The sequence below is a fragment of the Cricetulus griseus genome, chromosome 2, assembly GCF_003668045.3.
Source record: "Cricetulus griseus strain 17A/GY chromosome 2, alternate assembly CriGri-PICRH-1.0, whole genome shotgun sequence".
NCBI lineage: Eukaryota > Metazoa > Chordata > Mammalia > Rodentia > Cricetidae > Cricetulus > Cricetulus griseus.
In genome coordinates, this window is record NC_048595.1 from 440,703,974 (window position 1) to 440,728,362 (window position 24,389).

The 24,389-nt window shown below is 46.6% G+C and overlaps 1 long non-coding RNA gene across 1 annotated transcript in view; it reads right to left on the bottom strand.

The window, feature by feature from the left end:
- Positions 1-6,175: 6,175 nt before the first annotated feature.
- LOC103163131 overlaps positions 6,176-24,389 on the bottom strand; it is a 29,921-nt gene continuing 11,707 nt past the window's right edge. Inside the window, exons 3-6 of the long non-coding RNA XR_004768729.1 lie at positions 8,435-8,512; positions 8,002-8,348; positions 7,373-7,495; positions 6,176-6,936 (exon numbers count right to left, since the gene is read on the bottom strand). This is a non-coding gene — a long non-coding RNA (uncharacterized LOC103163131). The remainder of the gene's footprint in view (positions 6,937-7,372; positions 7,496-8,001; positions 8,349-8,434; positions 8,513-24,389) is intronic.

Here is a 24,389-nt window from a genome sequence, read left to right on the forward strand (position 1 = left end):
TCAAAGTTGTCTCAAATCCAAAGAGGTCAAAGAACCTTGCAAAGTACATCACAAGACCAAGAACAGTTGCACAAAGGAAACATTTCAGTTGGTACCCGATGGTGTCACAAAATTTGATGTTTTGTAAACCGAGCTTGAAAGGAACTCAATTAGCTCTTTGTGCCATGGAACCCCTGACGATTTGATGAAGCCAAGAGACACCTCGGAATTATATAAATGCATAAAATAAAGCCCGGGAGAACAAAGAAAGGTATTCTTCACACATAAGTACCAAAGATTATGATTGAAGAGTTTAAGCATTCGTCTTTATCCATTAAATAGCACCACCTAGCGAGAGCATGCATCTGCACCAGACACTAACCACAGAGATGGAAGTCTCAGCACCAGACCCAACCGCGAGCGCACAATGGGCGGTCTTATCCAAGCAGACACTCAACACTCTGATGAAGGCCTCACTAACCAGACATTCAAAACAGTAATGGAAGGTCTCATCCACATTGGAGAACACACTGATGGAGGCTTTGTCCTATCAGACACGAAGTAATGGAGGTCTCGTCTCACCCGACTCTCAATGCACTGATGAGCATTTAGGCATCTACAAAAATATCCACAGACATAAAAGTCTGAGGATTCTCTGGAATGTCTAAAACAATAGTCCCTTGCCTATATATAAACTCTTGATGGAAATGCAGAAGATAATGAAAATAAAAATGTAATTTTCCCCCCTCATGAAAAAAACCACCACTCATTCTAAAGAAGCCAGTCTCCCACACATTAGCTATCCAGCTATTCACATTATTTTAAAATTTCTTATGTTAGTATTTTTTTGCTCCAGGCTAGGAAGGGTGGTGTCTTTAATTTTTTGATTCTCTAATTTAATATTCTGCCTAATGGGAGAGAAGGTACCTAAAGAAATTAATTGGTGTATGAGGTGACATTTTAAGTATCTAAAGTCATTTTTCTTAATTTTCCATTTTAATTGGTTTGTCTTAAAAACATCTGTACATCCTTATGTGTGTGTGTACATACATACATGTGTGTTTGTGAGCAGTGTTGAGTGTGTTTTTCATCTCAGAAGGCAACCACAGACTTCTGAGAGGGCATCATATATGGCCCTGTGTGCTGAGGGCAGATGGAGCCCGTGCGTGTTGAACAGTGCCTGTCACCAACACTGGGATTCAAGGGCATCCCAGCAGGGGACAGCCAATTCTTTTGGGGAAGGTCTTTCACAGGAGCGAAGTTCAAGGGGGTTGGCATGCTGTCAGAGAAAGAGAAGAGGCCCCGCTCCCATGGAGGTGCATCCTGGTGCGTCTGCTGAGTGGGAGCTATGGGAGAGCCCAGGGAGGAGACATAAGGCTCAGGGGTGGGGGCTCTAAAAGGGAGAGGTGCTTTGGTGACATCCACTGAGTAACTTTTGCCATTTGCTAGGTACTGCTCTAGACCCAAGGGGTAAACTATCCCACAAGGAGCCCTCAAGCTGGCAGGGAGCCAGCAATATACCAGATTAATATCCAGGGTCGAGTCAGAAAGAAGCCAATGCTGAAGATAGAGACCCCAACCCAGGGCAAGAATAGAGGGGGTAGCCTTGGAGCTGTGTGAGGGACAGTGATTACAGTTGGCTCTAGATACCCCCCACCCACACACACAGGCACACATGACAAATTAGATAAATGTAATTTTAAAAATTAAAAAGAAATAGAATACCATGTAGTTTTGATAAATGTCTACACTGCATAATGGTTGAATGCACTTAAGTGCCTACCTCAAACATTTGTCTTTTGAGACAAGCTCTCATGTACCCCCAGGCTGGCCTCAAACTCACTATGTAGTCAAGCAATACCTGGGCTCACCTGAGCTTCTTGCCTCTACCATCCAGGTGTTAGGATTTGCACCATCACACCCAGCTTTCACGAAAACCATGTTATGGAGAAAATTCTCCAAGTCCTTCCAGGTTTTTGGTGTGTGTGTGTGAGTGTGTGTGTGTGTGTGTGTGTGTGGGTGTGTGTGTGTGTGGTGGTGGTGGTGGTGGTGGTGGTGGTGGTGGTGGTGGTGGTGGTGGTGGTGGTTTGAAAGCAAATGGCCCCCAAAGGAGTGGCACTATTAAGAGAGATGGCCTTTTTGGAGGAAGCATGTCACTATGGGGGCAGGCTTTGAGGTCTCTTTGGCTCAAGTTTCTCTCAGTGTGACAGTCAGTTGACTTCTGTTGCCTGCAAAGATGTAGCACTCTCAGCTCCAGCACCATGTCTGCCTTCACGCTTCATGCTTCCTGTCATGATGATAATGGACTGAACCTCTGAAACTAAGTGAGTCACCCCAATTAAACGTTTTCTTTAAAAGTTGCCATGGCCATGGTGTCTCTTCACTGCAACAGCAACCCTCACCAGTGTGTTGTGGCTCAAAGTGTGGACATCAGAACACAACTTGCTGGATGTGGGCTTTCTTTCTGCCATGTGGGTCCAGGGAATCTAACTTAGGACATCAGTTTTGACAGCAAATGCCTTTACCCACTGAGGCAACTCATTGGCCTCTCCTTAGGCCTTTAGATTTGTTTGTGTTATGACAGGTCTCACTAAATTACCAAGGCTGGCCTTGTGTTTGTGATCCTCCTAGCTGGTTTCTTGAGCAACTAGGATTACTCTGCAGAAGAGACCTGGATCTGAGCATCAGTCATCAGATCCTGCACCTACTGAGAGGTAACTACACAAAAGTCACCTGACAAAAACTCCAAAGAGACCCCATCTCAAACAAGTGAAAGGCAGAGCCACCTGAGGGAGTCCTTTACCTTCCACCCTGGAGCAGTCACATGTCGGAACTCACACACAAACACATACATGAATGCACATTAAACATATGCAGAAAAACAAATTTGGGCAAAGTGAAAGCTGGGTGTGATATGCTATGGCTTTAATACATTGCTCACATTTTCAAACGCTAAGCCAAGTGCTGCAATCCATGCATGCCCATGATTTTGTTGTTCAGAAAGCTGAGGCAGGAGAACTATGAACCTGAGGCTGGTGTGGGCTACATAATAAAAAACCCCATAACAAAAAATAATTTTTTAATTTTTAATTCAGGTATGAGACTGAAGATATGGCTTTATGGTTGAGAGTGCATATTGCTTTTGCAAGGGACTCAAGTTCAGTTCCCAGCATCCATATCAGACAGGTCACAAACACCTGCAGTTCAGTTCCAGAGGATCTGGTTTCCTCTTCTGCACTCTATGGTCACTTCTCTCTCTCTTCTGCCCTCCCCCCTCTCTCTCACACACACCCTGATTAAAAATAATAAATTAAAAAAATTAGTTGTGAACTACAATGGCCAATGGAATAGCATGAATCTCACCTTTAAGGAGTGATTGGATCATGGGAGCCCCTCACATAGAATTCAACTCACTCATTTCCCTCTCTCTCATCCCGTGAGGACACACCGTTGATCTCCTCTGCGGGCCACAATGCTGGAAGACCAGACCTTCACCTTAACCTCCAACTTTCAGTCTCCAGAATTGTGAGGAAGTCTTTGATATTTTGTCAAATCTGTTCCCCAAAGAATGAGCCAGATGAACACCTGGGAGGGGTGAATGGCCTCCCACCTCAGACGCAGATGCTCAGCTCTGCTCACAGGGAGACACAGCCATGGGGCTATGAGAGGAGAACCTGGTTTGGGCAGAGCAGCTCATAAATAGGAGAGCCTCGGAGGATGTGGGAATCGGAGGAGAATCCACCCCATCATCGCTCCACTAGACAGGCTGCTGTGGGGCCTCTGAAAGAATAGCAAGCTCCCAGGACCGGGAAACCCAGCATCAATACAGCGTTTCCTGGAAAGCTGGGGCAGTAAGGCCAGAGGCAGCGGCTGGGGAGGAACTCTGACTAAGACATTAATATGAGGTGTGTCATATATCTGGAACTTCGTCTCCACTTTGAAAGACTGAAGACGAAGCTGAGAGACTTTAGACCTGAAAGAAAGCCTGAGTAGGAAGTAGAATGCAGGACTCTCTTCTCACTTCTATCACAGTGGCTTTCAGGCTTCAAAATCAACTGCTGTTCTTTCTGTTCCTTCTCAGTTACCACGTCTTCCCTGTGGCTGTCACCCTAGCGTTGTCCCCTCAGCTCATTCTCTAACAGAATGGTCCTGAAAATTAGCCTGTGTTCCTCTGCTTAGCCTGCCTCTTTTTGCTCCCTTGTCTCCAGCAGAGGAGCTGAGGGTACAGAGCGCCACCATGCAGGTTACTGAGAGCACAGTGTGACTTCCTCCTGCGCAGGAAGATGATAGTTCTGACATCACACCGTAATTTTCACTGAAACACATTTTGACAAATTGGTCTTAATTCCAAGATTGTTTTTGGTGATGACATGCCTTTTACCTGGGGACTGACATTGGTGGACAGTGCCAGTTGACATCAGGGATGTGGAGCACAGCTGGTTCTTCATGGCTCCCTGAGCTATGCATGGGCTCTCCATGGTCTGGATCATGCCTGCTGTGTGCCTTGCATCTTGAAAACACTCTTGTTACATCTGGAACCCTCAAAACAGATTCTCAGCTTCCCTTGCAGCTAAATAATACTCCTGACCAGCTTCCACTGTGTGGAGCTCTGATTTAGAAGCAAGCAATTGTAGGAGCAGGTAAGTGAATTGGCAGAAGTGTCTGGCTTCCCGACTGGGATAAGGTGTCACACAAGACTGTGGCAATTTGCAGTTTTCCCCAGTGCTTGGCTGGGTTGCTGCAGAAGTACCTTCCTCACAAGGACAGTTATACACATTTCCTGGCTATTTAACATTGGATGGGGGGATGTCCTTTCAGGAGCTCCAATGTGAGTCAGCCCTTGCACTTGGGCGACCTGTGGATTGTTGGCTTCTGGTTCAACCCTGGTGGTCAGTCTCCTCTGAGGGCATCTTCCCTGGTGCCCTTTCCAGGTTAAAGTCCCTTCCTTTGTTTTCCACAGCCTTCTGCCTCTGTTTCACAGAGACTTGGTGTGACCCACACTGTAAGTAGGACAGCCAGAACATCTAAACACACACGGTCAGCTCTTGGATGATTTTCAGCCATGGCAGGCAACTGCTCTGAAGAAAGTGAGGCTAGGTATTCATGGCCAGAGACTTTTGGGTGCACCTGGTGTTGCTTTTTGTTTTGTTAAACAGGTGTAAGTTTTGTGTGGTGGGGGGATAACTAGAAAGTTTCTAGAAACTTCTGTGTCTGCTGGTCTTAGTTCCCTGGTCTTTCCACTGTAATATTGCATATGCTTGGTGCAGCTGAAGTTTGCACATTGGGATAGCAAGTGCTTGCTTTAGTTTTCACACACCCACGTATTTTCTGCACTCCTAGTGCAAAAACAGCTCACACCCAGGGTGTGAACAGCAGACGTGGTTACAGTGGGGAGCCCCCCAAGACTTAGGTCAGCTCTGAGTGGCCAAACCCTCTCTGAGTGTAGCCCCCTCACATCCAAACAATCAGGAGATGAGGTGGGGTGGGGTGGGGATACAGCATGGTTGCCTGCCTTCTTGTCTATGAGAAAAAAAGAGCAGGGGAATTTAGTCTCTTTCCTGTTTGATTCCTAGCCTAGTTGGAAGAAAACAGATTTAGGATGAATTTGTGGTGAAGTCCACACTGAGAAGTCAGCATAGCAACTTGTGACATTGACGTCTAACCCATGAATCCCTGTGCACAGAATCAAGTGTTTTGTGAAGTTAGGTTCTTTGTACAGTGAATTCCTTAGCATGTAAGCATGCATTAAAAACATTACGATTTTTAAGATTGGACCACCCTTCTCTGAGGCATTTCCACAGCACCCATATATAACCCTAATTATCACATCCTCCATGTGACAGATGAGTTGAGAAATCGAGAGCAGAAGAGGTGATGAATGTGTGCCAGAGACTCCGGAGTACTTGACCTAGTTAAAAATAATTCACACAGACCTGGGGATTTGTGTACCATTCTCAGGACGTGGGAGACACTATCGTTTTTCAAATACTAGATTTGTACGAAATACATAGAGATGGTCTGATGGCTAGCGTCGCTATGGTACATGCAAGCTATATGCTATCAAAACATGAGTAAATGTGTTTTGCCTCTAGCATCTTTTGCAGAACTGAGCCAGGCTTTTTGTTACTTCTTTCCTTGTTAGTTGTTTTAGATAGGGTTCCTATTGCTGTGATGAAACACCATGACCAAGGGCAAATTGGGGAGGAAAGTGTTTATTCTGTTTACACATCCAGGTAACAGTTCACCACTGAGGGAAACCAGGGCAGAAACAATGGAGATTAAAGACCACATATGTGCAGGCAGCTGCTCTTTGGGTTCATTGTTTTTCAAGAAAATGAAGAGAATGAGTAGTTTACGGAGGACCTGAGCTTGAGAGAGGGGGGGTCTTCAGCACAGGTGTCCCCTTAGCACTTAGAGGATCCTGTTGATGACTATTTCACATTTTTAAAAAGGTCTCCAATTCCAAAGTCAAAAAAGGAACTCAAGCAGTGGAGGAACCCAAAGGCGTGAGCTGATGCACAGGCCATGGTTGGGGGGGGGGTTGCAGTATACTAGATTGCTCCTCGCAGCTTGTTCAGCCTGATTTTTAAGACACTGCCCACAGTGGGCTGGACCCTGCCACAGCAATCATCAATCAAGTGAATTCCCACCAGCCCATCTGGAATAAGCATTTTATCACTTCAGTTTCCTTCTTCCAAAAACCACTCTAGCTTGTGTTAGTTAGGCTGACATAAAACTAGCCGGTACATTAATCATAGCTGTTTTTCTCTGGTGCCAAATGAGGCATGATGGTGACCATGACCATGAAGCCTTAGGGACAGTGGAGACCAGAGGCCATGTGTGTGCAGGCAGTTGTTCTTCGGGTTTCATTGTGTTTCAAGAAAATCTAGAGAACGCATAGATTACTGAGAACTTGAGGGTTTCCGGCGGAGATGTCCCCTTAGCATTTAGAGGAGCCTGTTAATGGAGAATGAATATTTCAGATACAAAAGGTCTCGGTTTTGTCACACGTGTAGTGTATACCAGAATTCTGCTTGAAATATTACTGGCGGACTTTGAGGAGGTCAGTAGTTCTGCACCCCCCCCCTCCCAGTAGTGAGCTTTGCCTTGCACTCATATGGTACTTCAAACAGGCAGCCTTTTCCTGTAGTTATTGATGGAATTGTTTTCAAGATGTCATCAGCATATACTACCTCTCTTTGCATTATTTAAATGCTTACAAAAGGCCAGACATGGCAACACTAGTGTTTAATACCAGCGCTCTGGAAGGCAGAGGCGCGGGGGGGGGGGGGGGGGGGGAGAATCTGTCAGTTCAAGGCTAGTGTGGTAGGAGTTCTAGGACAGCCAGGGCTACATCCAGAGACCCTGTCTCAAAAGCCAACAAACCACTTACAATATCTGGTCTTATTTTGCAAGACATTCAGATGACAAGAAATCTCTGGTTAAACATAAAATGTAATTATGGTATTTTCTCGAAGCTGTGGAAGGAGTCAGATTGGGGCACCAGCCTGGTAACCTGGAGAAGACAAAGGGACTTCAATAAAGACCATTATCTTTCTTTTTTAATGGAGCAATGTAGATCATGGATCCCCACTAGACCCACTAGGAGGTGCATAAGAAAAAGCAATGACGATGGATTTGGGGATGGATTTGGGGATGGATTTGGGGATGGAGTGCAGGTGGAAGGATCTGCACTTAGCAAGCTTTGGGTCACATTCTTAGGAACATGGAGGTGTGAGGACAGGTTTGGCTTTAGCTCAGTACTAAGGTGCTAGGTGGGAATGCAGGCTAGAGAGCGCATTTCTAGGTGGGAGTGGGGAATGAGCTCTGTGGTAATTCCCATTTCAACCACAGCCATTGCAGATTGCATCCCAGTCCCCAGTCCCACTTATAGCCACTACCCAACCCAGGACATTGTTTTCTCTGATTAAAAACTGCATAACTGTGACTCAGGGCTGTCCCCCCCCCCCCCCCGCTCAAGGGAGAAATGGCCCCAATTCTTGGCAACAGGGCCTTTATCACCTTCGTTGGTGACTCCCAGTAACACAGTGAGCTCTCAGCCAGGCCAGGGGAGGAGAGAGGCCACCTCCGGGTGTGAACACAGGACTGACAGGCTATTTTCGGCAACAGTGGCCTCTCAGTAGACTCCCAGTGTGAGCAGCTGTTCAGGTCTAGATTTTCGATGTGGACCAGTCTGCAGCTGGGACTTTGTGGAAGGAATTCCCACAGCGGGGCAGGCTCAGCAGGCCTTCGGTTTCAGGAAGAAACTCGTCTATGCATCGCTACAGAATGCATCAAGACAAGCTGGCCCCCTACTATGGGCAACACACTTGCTTCACAAGGACGTCCCCTGACAGGACAGCAATGCCCTGTAAAGAGCAAGGAGATGAACAATTCACTCCAGACATGGTTTTAGGACCAGCATCTGTTTTATTACGTGTGAACAACCACTTACATGGTGGGTGCCTATCGACTGTGATTGCTTAGCACATCTCCTTGGATGGGGCAGTGAGTGCTCACACCATCAGGGTCTCTGTGGAGGAAGCACATTAGAGGTTATGTGGAGAGTAGAACAATGTGGCATGAAGGGGGGACTGTGTTGGTTCCCACGGCAAGTGAGAGATTCAGACAGAGACCTCCAGACGTGACTTATGTGGAAAGTTTATTGGGAAAGGCAAGGGACTAAGGGAAGGGAAAAGAGAGAGTTAGACAGAGACAGAGAGACAGAAAGCTGCCTCCTCAGAGAAAAGAGAAAGGAAGTGGGCAGAATCTCTCTCTCTCTCTCTCTCTCTCTCTCTCTCTCTCTCTCTCTCTCTCTGTTTTGGCTTTTCAAGACAGTTTCCCCGTAGCTTTGGAGGCTGTCCTGGCACTCACTTTGTAGACCAGGCTGGCCTCGAACTCACAGAGATCTGCCTGCCTCTGCCTACAAAGTGCTGGGATTAAAGGGGAGCACCACCACTGCCCAGCTGAAGAGACCTCCACACCTGCATACAGAGCTTGCCGTGTGCAGAGGCACTGTGCCAGGTTCCCAATGGGCAGGGCCAGGTCTACCCAGATTATTACAGAGAGTACAGACTGCTCAACCAGTCAGCTACCAGCTACTCACGCTGCTTCCGAGTTCAATGTTCGGACTTCAGGAACATGGTGTGCCACGCTTCTTATTTAGATGTGTAGTGTGCCAAGTAGGTTGGCTGCCAGGTCATGCCTGCATTTTCTCCTACATCTTCCCCCATCCCGCTCTGAGTTTTATTCACAGTCACCCAGACAATAAAAAACCTCATCATGGCATTTCCGTGACGTTAGCTTATAGAATCCCAGCAATGTCCTATGTGGTAGGTACAACTATTGTCCATGTTTCATAATTAAGAAGGGAAACAGAGAGGCTAAGCAATTTTCCCAAGCTTGCACAGCTAGAAAATAAGGCACTGAAGTTCAAATGTGGATAGCCTGTCTCCCAAGCTTCTCAGTGTCTTAGTCACTGTTCTATAGCTGTGAAGAGACACCATGACCACGGCAACTCTTTATTTATTTTTTAATTTTTTCTATCTTTTATTTAAATTAGAAACAATCGTTTTTACATGTCAATTCCAATTCCCGCTCCCTCTCCTCCTCCCCTACCCCCTACTATCCCCCATCCCGTCCCCTTTCTGCTCCCCAGAGAGTGTGAGGCCTTCCATGGGGGATCTTCAAAGTCTGTCATATCATTTGGAGCAGGGCCTAGGCCCACCCCCTTGTGTCTAGGCTGAGAGAGTATCCCTCTATGTGGAGTGGGCTCCCAAAGTCCATTCGTATGCTAGGGATAAATACTGATCTACTACCAGAGGCCCCATAGATTTCAGAGGCCTCCTCACTGACACCCACGTTCAGGGGGTCTGGATCAGTCCTATGCTGGTTTCCCAGCTATCAGTCTGGGACCACGGCAGCTCTTATAAAAGAAAGCATTTAATTAGGAGCTTGCTTACAGTTTCAGAGGCTTAGTCCATTGTCATCATGGCAGAAAGAATGGTGGCTCACATGTAGACTCAGTGCTTGAGAAGACGCTGAGAATTCTACATCCTGAGCTGCAGGCAGAGGAGAGAGAGAGAGAGAGAGAGAGAGAGAGAGAGAGAGAGAGAGAGAGAGAGATATGCTGGGCCTGGCTTAGGCATTTGAAACCTCAAAGCCTATCCCAGATCAGTTTCCTCCAGCAAGGCCACACCTCCTAATCCTTTTAATCCCTTCAAATACTTCTAGTCCCTGGTAACTAACATTCAAATACATGAGCCTCAGGGGCCATTCTTCTTCAAACCACCACACCCAGCATGGCCAGGTGGTGGGAGCCCCTGGCATAAAGAGATTGCCCACTGAACAAAGTGCTTGCCACTCATAGGAGGGCATGGCTGCCTAGCTGTCGGCTAAATTCAAAGGATGGGGAGGTGGGGAATGGCTGGAGCAAGCTGGCTAGCAGGACTGGCTGAAACAGCGAGCCCTGGGTTCAACTGAAAGGGACAGAAGAAAGCACCTGACACCAGCCTCAAGACACAGACACGCAGGTACACACATGCACACACACACACACACACACACACACACACACACACACACACAGAGAGAGAGAGAGAGAGAGAGAGAGAGAGAGAGAGAGAATGTGCGCGCGCACACACACACACACAAACACACAGACACATGCGCACACACAGAAATACACATATACAGACACACACATGCACACGTACACACACAGAAACCCACATACACATGCACACACACACAGGCACAGTCACAAAACCAAACAAAAAAGTACTTCATGCAAAGCTAATGGCAAGGTAAACGGCAAATGGCAATATCCAGCTTTGGACTGCTTTATGTCCAAAGGGATAAACAGAGAAGGGTTTTTAGGTTTTTATTTATTATTGGGTGTATGTGTGTGTGTACGCATGCATGCACCACTATTGTGTGGGCTCCTGGGAATCAAACCCAGGTTGCCAGACATACACAGTAAGTACCTTTACTTACTGACCCATCATCAAGAAGGCCTTACCATAGGCTTTTTGGCTTTAACTTTTTGTTGTTGTTGTTTGTTTGTTGATTTCTGAGACAGGTGTAGCTTTGGAGTCTGTCCTGGCACTCGCTCTGTAGGCCAGGCTGGCCTGGAACTCACAGAGATCTGCCTGCCTCTGGGTGCAGGGATTAAAGGCATGCGACACCACTGCCCCGCATCTTTAACTTTTTAAAAATTTCATGTTTTGCCTGTATGCATGTCTGCACCAAATGTGTGCCTGGTGCCGAAGGCGGTCAGAAGAGGGGGTCGGATCCCCTGGAGTTGCAGACAGCTGTGAGCCTTCATATATATGGGTGGTGAGACTCAAGCATCAACGTGCCGTAAGAGCAGCAAGCACTCTTAACCTCTCAGTCATCTCTCCAGGCTCCTGGCTTTAATTTCCTTTGGTGGGGCAGAGTTATTGTGTATCCACACTCTCTAGTGGCTGACAAGGTGACAGCAATGAGGCTGCCTGAGCTGAGGGGACTTCCTAGGACTTGGGGGAGTGTGCCATCTACCCATAGCTGGGTAAGAAAATTGACTGTAGCACATTTATGCAACAGAACAATTTGGCCAGGACAAGGGAAAGGGAATAGGGTAAGTTCTCCAAGACACAGCAGAGGAACAAATCCAACGGCAAGGATAGGACTCGTGCTTACACTAAAAGGAACACATAGGGGCCCCAGACCCCTGAGATACTTGGCCTGGTGGAAGACTAGCATCTTGAGTGGAGCCGGCTTCAACTGTACCTCCTTTGTGCTCTTTAGTTTCTTACTCTGAGTCAATGCTATTTTCTTAATCCTACAGATATGACAGATAGTAATTTATGAAATGACAGCAATTTGAAATTGGCTGTAAGTACCCAAGAAATAGAACGAATACCGCAATTTGCAAAATTAAAAATCAAAGTATCTAATTTGCATGCTGTTAATCAACCAAGTGGGCAGCTTCCCACAGATAATCAAAATTGAGTGTGTGTGCCTGGAACAAGATCTTTATTCCTCCATCCGGGGCCCACGCATGGCCTTCAGGGGGTCTGAGAAACCACACATGGTGCATACGTTTTATGTTAAATTGATCTCTGTCTTCTGAGGATACTCACAGCTTTTTAGAGACTCAAACAGATTCACCATCCACAAAACCTTAGCTGCTAGCCGAGGGCTAGGGAAACGAGGAAGAGATGTTGGGAGAAAGGCTACGGTCTCCCTGGTTGCACTGCTAGCTAGAGGGGAGCTTGCAAGCTCAAGTTAGAGCAGCTGGAAGTATTGAGGGTGCATGACGGCTGAGGCCACCTGCACTCCTGATTTGCCAGCAATACATCTGTGTCCTTGGCCAGTGGAGAGCACCCTCTACCAGCTGCAGGTATGGCATTGGTACCCAGAGCAGCTGTGTGAATGGAAGGACTCATTTTTCTCAGCTAACTGGTTGTCTCTGTGTGTGAGTGGTCTGGATTAATGGACCAGCCTCCTGTTTCTCCTCTTATGCTTATTCACCCACAGGGTATGGCTCCTTCCATGGTGGAGGTGGCTGGGCACCAGAGCCCCATCTGGCCTTTCCAAGGAAGCAAGGGCTCTGCCACAGAGGCTCTGCCAAGGCCCTGTGGCATCTCAGCTGGCAGGGCTATGTGGCAGGGCATCTCCCAGGCAAGAGTAGAAACCACCAGGGATTCTACATGTATGGAAGGGGAGGCCCAGGGAGGACAGCAGGACAAATCGGCTTCCCCGGCCAACCAGGAGAGAGAGAGAGAGTTCACATGTTTGGGAAGCAGAAGATGAGCTAGGCCTGAGAATTGGCCTCCAAGTGTGACCAGGGGTCAGAACTCACAGTTTCAGGACTGTTTAGAACGAGGTATGACTTTTGACTAGTCCTGGCCAGTTAACTCAAACGTGAGAGAAGTATCTGGGGAACCCTGAAGGACTCCCGATGAAAGCAAAATGTGTTTCCCTTTACTTTTATTTTACTCCATGGCTATTAACTTGTTTCTTTGCTCATCCATATATTTGAGATGGCATGTCACTGTGTTCCCAGCCTGGTCTCCATCTTCTGGGCTTAAGCAATCCTCCTGCCCAGCTTCCCTGAGTGCTGCATCTTATAGGCAAGCCCCGCCCTGCCTAGTACACATATGGGGAAAAGAGGACTTTTATACCGACTTTGTATTTTAAATTTATTTATTGTTTTAGCAAGCTTATGCCACGTCACACATATGGAGATCATAGGACAATTTCCATGAGTCTCTTCTCTCCTTTCAGCATGTGGGTTCCAGGGATCAAACTCAGGTTGTCAGGTTTGGTCACAAGTGACTTTACCTTTCATCTTGCCAGCACCAAATGTATTAAAGAAAAAAAAAAAACCCAATACACAAGAAAAGAGCATATAAAATAACCAAATGTTCTCAATTTATTTGCAGGCACAGCCAAAGTCCCAGTTTTGGGCACAGCCTGTCTTTTTCTGCTTTTGACATCAACAAACAGCTCCATCAGCCCGGCCCCAGGCAGACCTCGCCCTGGTTATGCTCTTCATGGTTTGGAGAGCCGGGAGGTCTTTCTTCCAGTCTTTTGCTGGGAACTCTCAGGGTCTGAGAACGAATGTTGGGTTGCCTCCTAACTAGGTACTCAAGCAGGGAGGAAGTCCCCTCACCAGCAGTAGGGCAGCAGAAGGGCAGCAGGAGCAGCCAGAGGGAAAATCTTCAAGTGACTAGATAGGTGTCTAGGACATGCAGGAAGGTCCCTGAGGCAGGCGATTTCCTGTCCCTGTGATGTTCTCAAGTCCCATTGCAGGCCCCCCTCTTTGTGACAGCAGCCAGCCTCTTGAGGTTATGGTACTTCAGACACAGCAGCCCACAGTCCTGAAGCACCCGTCAAACTGCCAGTGAACTTCTCAGCTGGGCCACTCCCTGAAGAAGGGTTTAGGGATATTTTCCAGGGAAATTTCTCTAATGTGTCAATCTTCCAAAGGCCAAGAACCCATTAACTAATAGACATTTCAACCGAATTTGATTTTCTATTTTTATAGCCCCCAGGTATCTTTGAGCTCACAGCCATCCTTCAGCCTCAGCCTCTTGAGGGCTGGGATTACAATCATGTGCTGAACTATTTAAAACATAAACTTAAAAGCATTCTCCCCAGCTCCCTTCCATGTTCTTTACATTAACTACGGAATCTTAATTGGAAAATCGTTGATCTTAAAGAATATAGCTGGAAACTGCAGCCTTCAAATGCCCCCTTATTATGATATAATGGCTGTCCTATGCATGTCGGAGATCATCTAGGCTTGGGTAGAATGTATGGGGAAAAAAATTATTGAGTTCAGCTTTGGAAAAATACAGTCTAAGAAAAAGTAAAATTCCCTCTGTTTATGAGAAAAGAAACTCAAAAATACACAACTCCTGGCTCAAGTTTTCATTAGAAATTATTAATAGTTCAGGCTCAGCATCCCTTTCATGACAGCACAAGATAGTATTTTTTAAATCATCCAAAGTACCTTTGATCTATGCTTTCTATACACCCCAGGGAATAGCTGTGCACTTCTGAAGAGCTGTAATTCTGGGGCTTGTCAGCCCTTTCATTAAGGCTCAGAGGGTGAATTGGAATCCAGGTCTCTTTCACATAAATCGTCTTTGTTTTTCACAACTCTAACTGATCTTAAAGGAGGTATATTTCATGTAGTGTAAGTCTCTAGAATATGCTAGGCTTTCTACCAATGACTTGTGAAAAAGTGTGGTGGGGCCTGCATCAAAAGTTAGATGGGCTGTGTAAGGGGTCCTAGCACCTCTGTGGATGTTGGCCTAAGATCCCGTATGGTGCCTGGAGGACTCCAGCCACTCAGTAAGAAGTGGCCTGAATCTGTTATCAAATAACACAGGAATCAAAGGCATGTCTGTCCAAGGCAGGGCCTCGTTGGGGACCTGGTGAAGCCACAAGGGTCACATTTGAGAGCTGAGAAGGTAAAGCCCAGAAGCCTTTCTCTGGCAGAAGGAGGCAGTCACCTCCATGGAGACAGCTCATCCATCTCTTTACATCTATCTACTCCTACCCTTCGAGTGGGTGACTTCTCCTACAGCACCTTAGGTACCTCACTGGCCTTGGCCTTGGTCAACTCTGCTTGTAGAACCATCCTAGCTACATGGGGAGTGACCTCACTGTAGTTGGACCTTTTCTTCGGGACCACCAGCTCCCCAGTAATGGCACAGAGACTTATTAATTTTAAAAGCTTGGCCAGAGCTTAGGCCTGTTGCTAAGTAGCTCTTAAACTTAGATGAACCCATTTCTATTAATCTATGTATAGCCACGTCTCTCATGGCTTTACCTGTCCTCCAGCATGTCTTGTTCCTATGTGTCTCCTGGAAACCCTGTCTTTCTTCTTCCCAGTGTCCTTTGTGTCTGGCTGTCCCTCCTATAGCTCCAGCCTAGCTAATAGCCATTTACCTTTTTACTAAGCCAATCAGAAGGAGCCTTGTCAAAGATATATCTTCACAGTGTACAAAAAGATTATTCCACAACACCTCACGTCCTGATGTTTGCCTTTTCACAAGGACTGTCACCTTAAATTGTCTCCCCAGGAGACTCTGGGTGGGGCTCTGTCTGGTTCTGCTACTCATCACATTCCTGGTGGCCAGTCCAAGAGGCAGGGGTGGGCACACTAAACATGGCCTTGGGCAGGGTGAAGAGAAAGGAAGGGAAGTTGAAGGAAGGACAGGAGAGGAGACAGAAGATGGGCAGAAGGACAGAAGGACAGAGAGGATGGGCAGAACACAAGGCTGGGCTGTCTACACTGAGGGCTTATATTTTAATGCAGTGGTTCTCAACCTTCCTGATACTGCACCGCTTTAATACAGTTAGTTCCTCATGTTGTGGTGACCCCCAACCTTAAAATAATTTTCATTGCTACATCATAACTGTAATTTTGCTACCATTATAATCATAATGTAAATATCTGTGTTTCCTGGCCCCAAGGAAAGGATCAATGCCCCGCCCCCCCAAACAGGGTCTCAAACTGTTCTAATGCAAAGAGCTGGCCACAGCCTGTGCTGACTGGACAGAGTTTCTTCTTCCATTGGCCCTCTGCTGCCTATTCTCTTCTTTCATCATTTTGAATTGTCATGTGTATGGATGTTTTGCCTGCATGCATGTCTAGGCACCACATGTGTGCAGTATCTGCAGAGGCCAGAAGAGGGCGTCTGAGCCCCTGGAACTGAACTGGAGTTAGAGATGGCTGTGGGCTACCGTGCGGCACCTGAGCCTGGAAGAGCAGTCAGTGCTCTTAACTGCCTGCGGACTTAACTTCGGAGTTGTCACTTCAGTCCTCTGTTTACCTTATTAATGTCCCTTAAAGCAGAAGCAACAGCAATGCCTAGAGCTGCCCAAAGGAACAAAACTGCCATCATATTTTATTAAAAATAAACCATCTCGGACCCTAGCATGGAATGCAGGAGTCTGACATGCTTACCTGCAGCTTTATGGCCCAGCTTTGTCAAAGTGAAGGGCTTTGTGGACCCACTGGTACTTGGACCACACTGTCACTGTGCTGGACAGCCCAGATCTACCTGGGGAGGGAAGAACTGTGCAGTCAGTATGTTGGACAGTTGCTAGAACACAAAATCTGCCCAGCCAGGCAGAAGACCTCACCAAGCAAGCAGGGCATTCAGTAAACAGTCTGAAAGGTTCTACCTTAGTCCCGGGCAAGAGCCACGCAGGAGCCAAGGCTGTGCTACACCTTCCCTGAAAAACGTTAAGACGAGGCTCAACTAGATCAGCCTGACTCAAAAAAATCTCACGCCAGCCACTGTCCATATGCATACAGGGTACATCTTTTCATTTGGAGGGTGTGCTGGCTAGTTTTATGTCAACTTGAGACAAGCTAAAGTTATCTGAGAGGAAGGAACCTCAATAAGAAAATGCCTCCACAAGATCGGGCTGTAGGGAAACCTGTGGAGCGTTTTTATAATCAGTGATTGATGTGGGCAGACCCAGCCGGTTGTGGGCAATGCCATCCCTGGGCTGGTGGTCCTGGGTTATATAAGAAAGCAGGATGATCAAGCCATAGGGGACAAACTAGCAAGCAGAACTCCCTAGCCTCTGCATCAGCTGCCCTGTGTTACTTCCTGTCCTGACTTCCTTCAATGATGGACTACAATGCAGAAGTGTAAGCCAAATAGATACCTTTCTTCCCAACTTGCTTTTTTTTTTTTTTTTTGGTCATGGTGTTTCATCACAGCAATAGTTATCCTAACTGAGACAGAGGGATTTGGGGAGCCAGATCCAAAGTCCTGGGTCTGCCATTCTTCAAAGCTTTGCTCATTTTCTCCTTGATCTTGGATAATTACAAGATACAGACTAGGGTAGGGAGAGAGAGAGAGAGAGAGAGAGAGAGAGAGAGAGAGAGAGAGAGAGAGAGAGAGAGAGACACGATAGGGACTGAAACAGAGAAGTGAGGCAGAGACAGAGACCCAAGAGCTACACAGTTCGAGGGCACATGTCTCCCTAGAGTTTCAGTCTCTAGTCATATTGGAGGAAGTGAAAATGATTTCACAGCCTCTGGCCCTGTATAGTAAGCAACAAGAAGGCAGAGGCTGGACTCCACCTTACAGGACTGGACCTCCCTGAGGGTCTACACACCCTGAGGTGAGCTGGTCTTGGAGATACAGTTTTGTTTGTGGTGTGGGAGTCTCCACTCTTTCCCTTCCTGCAGCCAAAAAGAGAACCGTGTTTCCCCCGCAACCATGGAAACATCTCCAGAGAACAGTTATATTGTTTTGAAGTGTTTTGAAATCTTATCAATGGTTCCCAAGGAAACACAAGATGATGAATAGTAGCTAGGTAGGTTCGAGAAGCAGGGGGGTTCGGGGTCAACAGGCTGAATTCACAGGACACAGGCAGTTGGCTGCTTGCAGAGCTGGAGACACTTTAGTTGGGATGTTTTAATTCTGTTGCCCATTCAGCTTTCCCCACAGTCACCTCTCAGGGAGAAATAGCATTGCTAGGATCTCAGTTAAAGAACTCTTACAGTGTTTGAAAATGATGGAACCTGGGTCTGGAGAGATGGCTCATCAGCAGTTAAGAGCATGTCTTGTTCCAACAGAGGACCTGAGTTTGGGTTCTAGCACTGTGTCAGGTGACTCATGACCACCTGTAACTCCAGCTCCAAGGGATCCTATGCTTCTGACCTCCAAGGACACTAGCACTCATGTACACACACACACACACACACACACACACACACACACACACACTAAAATAAAATCTTTTTACAATAGTGGGATTTGCATGAATGTTAATTGATCTCCTGTGTTATTACATTTAGGGAAAATACGGCTGCCAAACTTTGGTCACAATAGTTTGTCAACCAAACACAGCTGCAGAGTCCTCATGGGATAATGACAGTCATCCCAGAGAGAAATTGCCAAAGCCTGGAAGCTTCTGCCAGCCACCCTCAATAGGCACAGTTGTGCAGTAACCAGTTTAAAATGCTCGGTAAGTCTGAACACCCAGTGGACATTGGCTTCGGCATCACTTGGATGTATGTCCCTGAGAGGCTAGGTGCTTCAGGCTTGTTCCTGTGTGTGGGCTACAGTGGTGAGACATTAAAGACATGGGGACCAGTGAAAGGTAATTAGGTCATGGCTTTTCAAGCTTCGTGAATGGATTAAGTCTGTCTGTTGGACTGGATTAGTTCTGGAGGAAATGGGTTGATATAATCAGGTTTGGCACCTGCCCTGAATCCCTTTTCCAAACGCATTCCCACAACCACGAGACCATCTGCTGTGAGGCCATCTGCTATGACCCTGCTGTAGTCAACCAGATGCTGTCACTGTGCTCTTGGAACTTGAGAACAGTGAGCCAAATAAACTCGTTTTCTATGTAATGAACCTAGCCTTGGGGACTTTGTTATAGCAACAGAAAACATACCAGGGGTATAGTACTTTCCATCGTGATGATAAAATATCTGAGAACAACTTAAGAGGAGAAGTATTCATTTTGATTCATGGTCTCAAAGGTTTCAATTCATGGTCTCTTGCTCTGTTGCTTCTAGACCCACCATGGTGAGGCGGAGCTCCATGTCCAAGGGTCCATGGTAGAGCAAAGCAACTCACCTTGTGGTGGGCTGGAGACAGGGAGTGACAGAAAGGGGTCAGGGTAAGGCTCATCCCTAATGCATATCCTGGTGACCCAGTTCCTTTGACCAAAGCCAACTCTTCATTTCCATCAATCTATGAGAGGACCCAAACTTGAATCTCATCACCCACATTGGATGGCTCACACCACCTATAACTTCTGCTCAAGTGTGATCTAATGCCATCTCCTGACTTCTGAGGGTACCTGCACTCATAACACACACACACACACACACACACACACACCACTATCTATCATGACCAAAGTTTGGCATTATGTCATCGGGCAGACCCCAGGGGCTCATTGGCCAACTGACCTCGGCTCCTTGGTGAACTCTCGGCCAATAGGAGACTGTCTGAAGAAGAACAAGAAAGCAGGGCCTGGGAAATGACTCCGTGAATAAGGTACTTGTCTCATAGTGTGAGGACCTGACCCCTACCCCATGTAAATACCCAGTAGGCTTGGTGACCACTTGTAATTCCAGAACTTGTTTAAGTCAGGGATCCCTGGAGAATTTGGCTAGCTACATTGGATGGGAGAGTCAACCTCTGGGATCATTTCAGAGACTTGTCTCAATGAATAAGCTGGAGAGCGACCGAGGGAGACTCAGAATATCAGCCTAAGGCCATTCATGTGCACACATGTGCATCAGTGCCATACACAACACACACACACACACACACACACACACACACAGCACCCGAGGAACCACACCTGAGGTTGTCATCTGGCCTTCACAGATGTGCATATCCATGATCTCTCTTCCCTTCCCTGCCCCTGTCCCTCTCCCTGTCTCTTACACACACACACACACACACACACACACACACACACACACACAGCCTCAGCATTCTTCACTTCCCCAAAGCCTCAGCATCTGGGAAGCAAGGCTGTAGCCCTCAACACATAACCCAATCAGGCTGGACATTCAGCACCCGCTTTGAATTTTGATCTATTGAACTCACAAGGTGCTCCACCAGCTCGTCACCAAACAACATTTTTATTTTCCCAGTTTGCCCAGAACCTACCTCAGGGTTCATCCCCACCCTTATTTAAGATTGCTTAGAAGAACTGTGGAGAAAAGTCCGAGAACTCACCCTCTGGAAGTCTGGCCCAGTTTTCATCACATCCATCTCTTCAACTGAAGTTAAAATCTCCATTCTAATGCCCTGGGAGATAGTCCCCAAGTGCTTTCTGCAAAGACACTCTCTTCCACTTTGATTTATTTGTTATTTATTAGCTTTTGATCAGAAGCAGATGCGGGGGGAGGAAGCCGTCTATCATATTGATATCACCCCACAGGCATACTGCAATTCATTGGGCTTTGGGGGTTTTCTCTGGACTCTTCCCAGAGAGAGACATCTTAAGACAAGGGAGCTGCAAAGACACGCTGAGTATTGCTTGATGTCTTTCTTTTCAGAAGCAGCAGTGGGGTGGCCCTTACAAAAATAGTTTGCCAGTTGTAAGAATGGATGACTGCGTACATGTATAGGTGTTGGGAAATGTCTGTATGGGAAAGGAGAAGTGAACTTACAGGGCTGTGGGGATCTGAGGGTGACCCAACAGACACTGGATTGAAGGTAAAGGCTTCACCAGGTAGATACATGACTTTAAAAAATGTATTTCTTGTCTCCCTAGTGGCACCAGACAGTAATGAGAACCCCGAGTTTGAGTTCTAAACACCAGTCTCTACCAAGAGAGAAGTGACAGGTCCAGACCACCGTGAGAGATGGGACAAAGTCAGCTCGAGTGTCTTCCAATCTCAGAATAAGGATGTGCCCAAAGACAATGTAGAAGCATGCAAGAATGGCTGACAAGAGAGTGCTCCTGCCGGCTAAATGTGGCACAATTTGAATGTATGCACAGATCTAAAATAATACCTTAGAAAGAGGATGGAGAGGCAGGCTGTCTTTATGAAATGGTACCAATTAACAAAAAGAAGGAGAGACCTCAAACTGTCATGCTTCATCGTGGCAGGGCAGCTACTATTCAGTGAGGATGGAAAGCTGTTGGGAGCCACTTCTGAACTTTTGATTGCTCATGGTGGGGGGCAGGGGGAGGGGGAGGCAGGAAGCCCACCTTTATTAATACTAACATTGTCACCATTGATGATATGAACTCTCATATGTTCACAGTAAGTGTCCTCCAGGCCCAGGGGCGCCCGGCACCTATCTCTGGAGCCCAAGCAGACTTCCCAAGAGAGTTACTTGATGTCTCCCCATCCCCCTATCTCGTCCCTGCTGGCCCTGGAGGAGGGGGTCATATGTGACCTCAGGACCTCTGCAGCAACTTCCTTAATTGCTGGATTCTGTTACTTGTGCCGTTTGGACATGGCTGCTGCTGGTCTTTTGGAATGGTACTGAGCACACATGAACTAGGAGGCTTGTGAGTTCTGGAGAGCACACTGTGACTGTGCAAGTGTCCTGGAGAAAGTCAGAGCGATCTGGTGTACATTACTTCTGGTTCAAGACTTGCCAGAGCTCCTGGGATCCACAGTAATTATGCATTGTTAAACAACCCACAGCAAGCTTCATCAGGCTTCTGTTTCTACTCATCACCCTTCCCAAACCACTCTCAACCCAGGAAATTTTTGTGTGACCCCAGATAGTTAGATATACTTGCATAGTCACACAGATCATACGATTACTAATAATGTATCATAAAGAAATTTACTACCTGGGCATGGTGGTGCACGCCTTTAATCTGAGCATTTGGGAGGCAGAGGCACGTGGATTTCTCTTAAATCAAGGCCAATCAAATCTATATAGTGAGTTCCATGCCAGCCAGGACGCATAGTGAGACTCCGTGTCTCAAAATAAAAATAAAGAAAAAATAAAATTTAATATCCTTATTTTTACTTTGTTACTTGCCCCTTTGAACATAAATAAAATATTGGCTGATAAGGGATACATGACTAGCCAGATCAGTATTTTTGTGGGGGGAGCAGCCTGTGCCAGAAAACACCTCAACAGAAAATATGCTACAGTTGCAAAGGCTATACTCTCTGGATGTCGGACTTGTCCCAAACTGTCCAACACGCGACACATGCAAACATAGCTTGCACATCTGCTCTGTGGACTTGCAACTGTAAACTGCTTTCTCAAACATACCTTCAATTTATTCTCTCAACCCTGCGAGTGAAGCTAGGCAGGAAGTTCAGTGGGAATGCTGTACTGAGTTACATGATCCAAAAAATGCTTTCTCTCTGTTCAGTCAAACCCTCAGGCTAGCCTGAGGCTCCCAGGGAAGCAAAATACAAAAATGAAATGAATCACAGAGCAGGCGGGATTGACTATCAAAAGTCAGCACAAAGCAACCTTGAGCAGCTATGGACAAAAAAAAAAAAAAAATAAAAAAATAAACAAAGAAGTCAAATCAAATGGACTCAGAGCCATGCCTCACACTGCATCACAGACTTGAATCTAAAACAGAAATCTTTCAGATGAAGGAAGGAGAGGAGAGGGCTGGTCCAAGTTGTCTTGTTAGACTTGACACCCAAAGCAGATTCAGAAAAGGGAAAATTCAGCCCACTGGAACACAAAGAGCATTGCATTTGTTTGGGGCTAATTAGGGTTGCAGTCTAGGAAAACACAGGCTCCAGCTGCCTAGAAAAACATGCTCTGTGTTTAGCTTTGAGCCTCAAGGGGCTGGCAATGACATCATCCATTAGTCAGGAATTTAAAGTTAAGCTGTTAAGAAGAGCTTGGGGATAGCTTAGCCTCTGGCTCACTTGGTGGGTGGGAGTGCTGTGGGAGGGGGCTAGGGGATGTCAGCAGTACTTCCAGGGTGAGCTTGCTTCTGGGTGGGTGTGCCCAATGGCCTCCAGACACCTGTTGAATTGCCCGAACCAAAGTGCCTCCATTTTGAATTCCTTTTTCTTGAGACTCCTTCCAGACAGACTCCTTCTGTTCCACCATCTATCTGGTGTATGGAATTGGCTGCCAGCCAGCCTGATGATGCAGCCCTGTCACCCCAGCAACTGGGAAGTTGAGATAGGAGGGGATTATTAAATTCAAAACCAGCCCAGGTTTAAGTGAGTTAAAGGCCTGCCTGGACAGCTTCTGAAGGCCTCATCTTAAGATTTAAAAAAAAAAGGAAAAAAAAGTGTGTTAGCTAGTGTTATGTCAACATGACACAAGCTAGAGTCATTTTGGAAGAGGGAAGAGACACTAAGAAATGCCCCTACCACATTAGCCTATTGGCAAGCCTGTGATGTATTTTATGATTGACAACTGAAGTGGGAGGGCCCAGCTCACTGTGGGTGGTGCCAGTCCCAGGGCAGGTGGTCCTGAGTTCTATAAGCAGGTTGAGCAAGCCACCAGGAGCAAGCCAGTAAGCAGCATTCTTCCATGGCCTCTGCTTCAGCTCCTGCTTCCAGGTTCCTGCTTTGAGATACTGCCCCATTTCCCTGGATGAACTACAAACTGTGAGCTGGAGTAAACCTTTTCCATGCTGCTTTTGGTCACAGAAATAGGAAACCTAACTAAGACAGAGAGGTGGGGACCTAGCTCAGCAATAAGGAGCTTGCCTCAGATTCTTCATGCCCTAGGTTCACTCCCTAATACTGAAAAGAATACAAAGTATAAATAAATATATAAAATGGAATAAGAAGTGGCCAATGCCAGATCCCAGGTTTACATGTTATGATCCCAGCCCATGGGAGAAATTAACGTCTTGTGTGTAGTCCCCAATATTTAGAAGAAAGTCTCCAGTTCTCTAGCTTTGTGGGGTCAGGTGACATCCCTGCCATAACCAGAGAACTGATCACTTTCTGCAAGAAGCCAGCACCTACCTTAGTGTAAAAGGCAGTTTAAGGGGTCCATTGTGGGCTACACGACCCCCTAGAATGCCTCCATCACACAAGTCCTTCGATCTCTCTTGATTGAAACGTTAGTGCCAGGACTACCCACACATTCTATCTCAGAAAGGGAGTAGTCTGCATTTCCAGCTGTCACATTGAACAAAGATTTTTCAACTGCAAGAGCTGAAACAAACCTCTGGATTAGCTTTATGTATCCAGAAAATTAAATTAACCAAAGCATTGGCCCCTGAGGCAGCTGGAGAATCAGTTTCATTTTGTAAATCCAGATCTCCAAAAAGCAAAAAGCACACTGTGAATTGAGCCCTGGGACTCCCTCCCAATCCCTTAAGCTTTCTAAAATCATTATTTATTACACAGATAAAATAATTTACCTGGGGCTAGTTCACGGTGGAACGGTACCGCAGTGCTCGGTCATTTTCTTAGAATAAAGCACCGTTCTTCTTAAAGACAACACAAT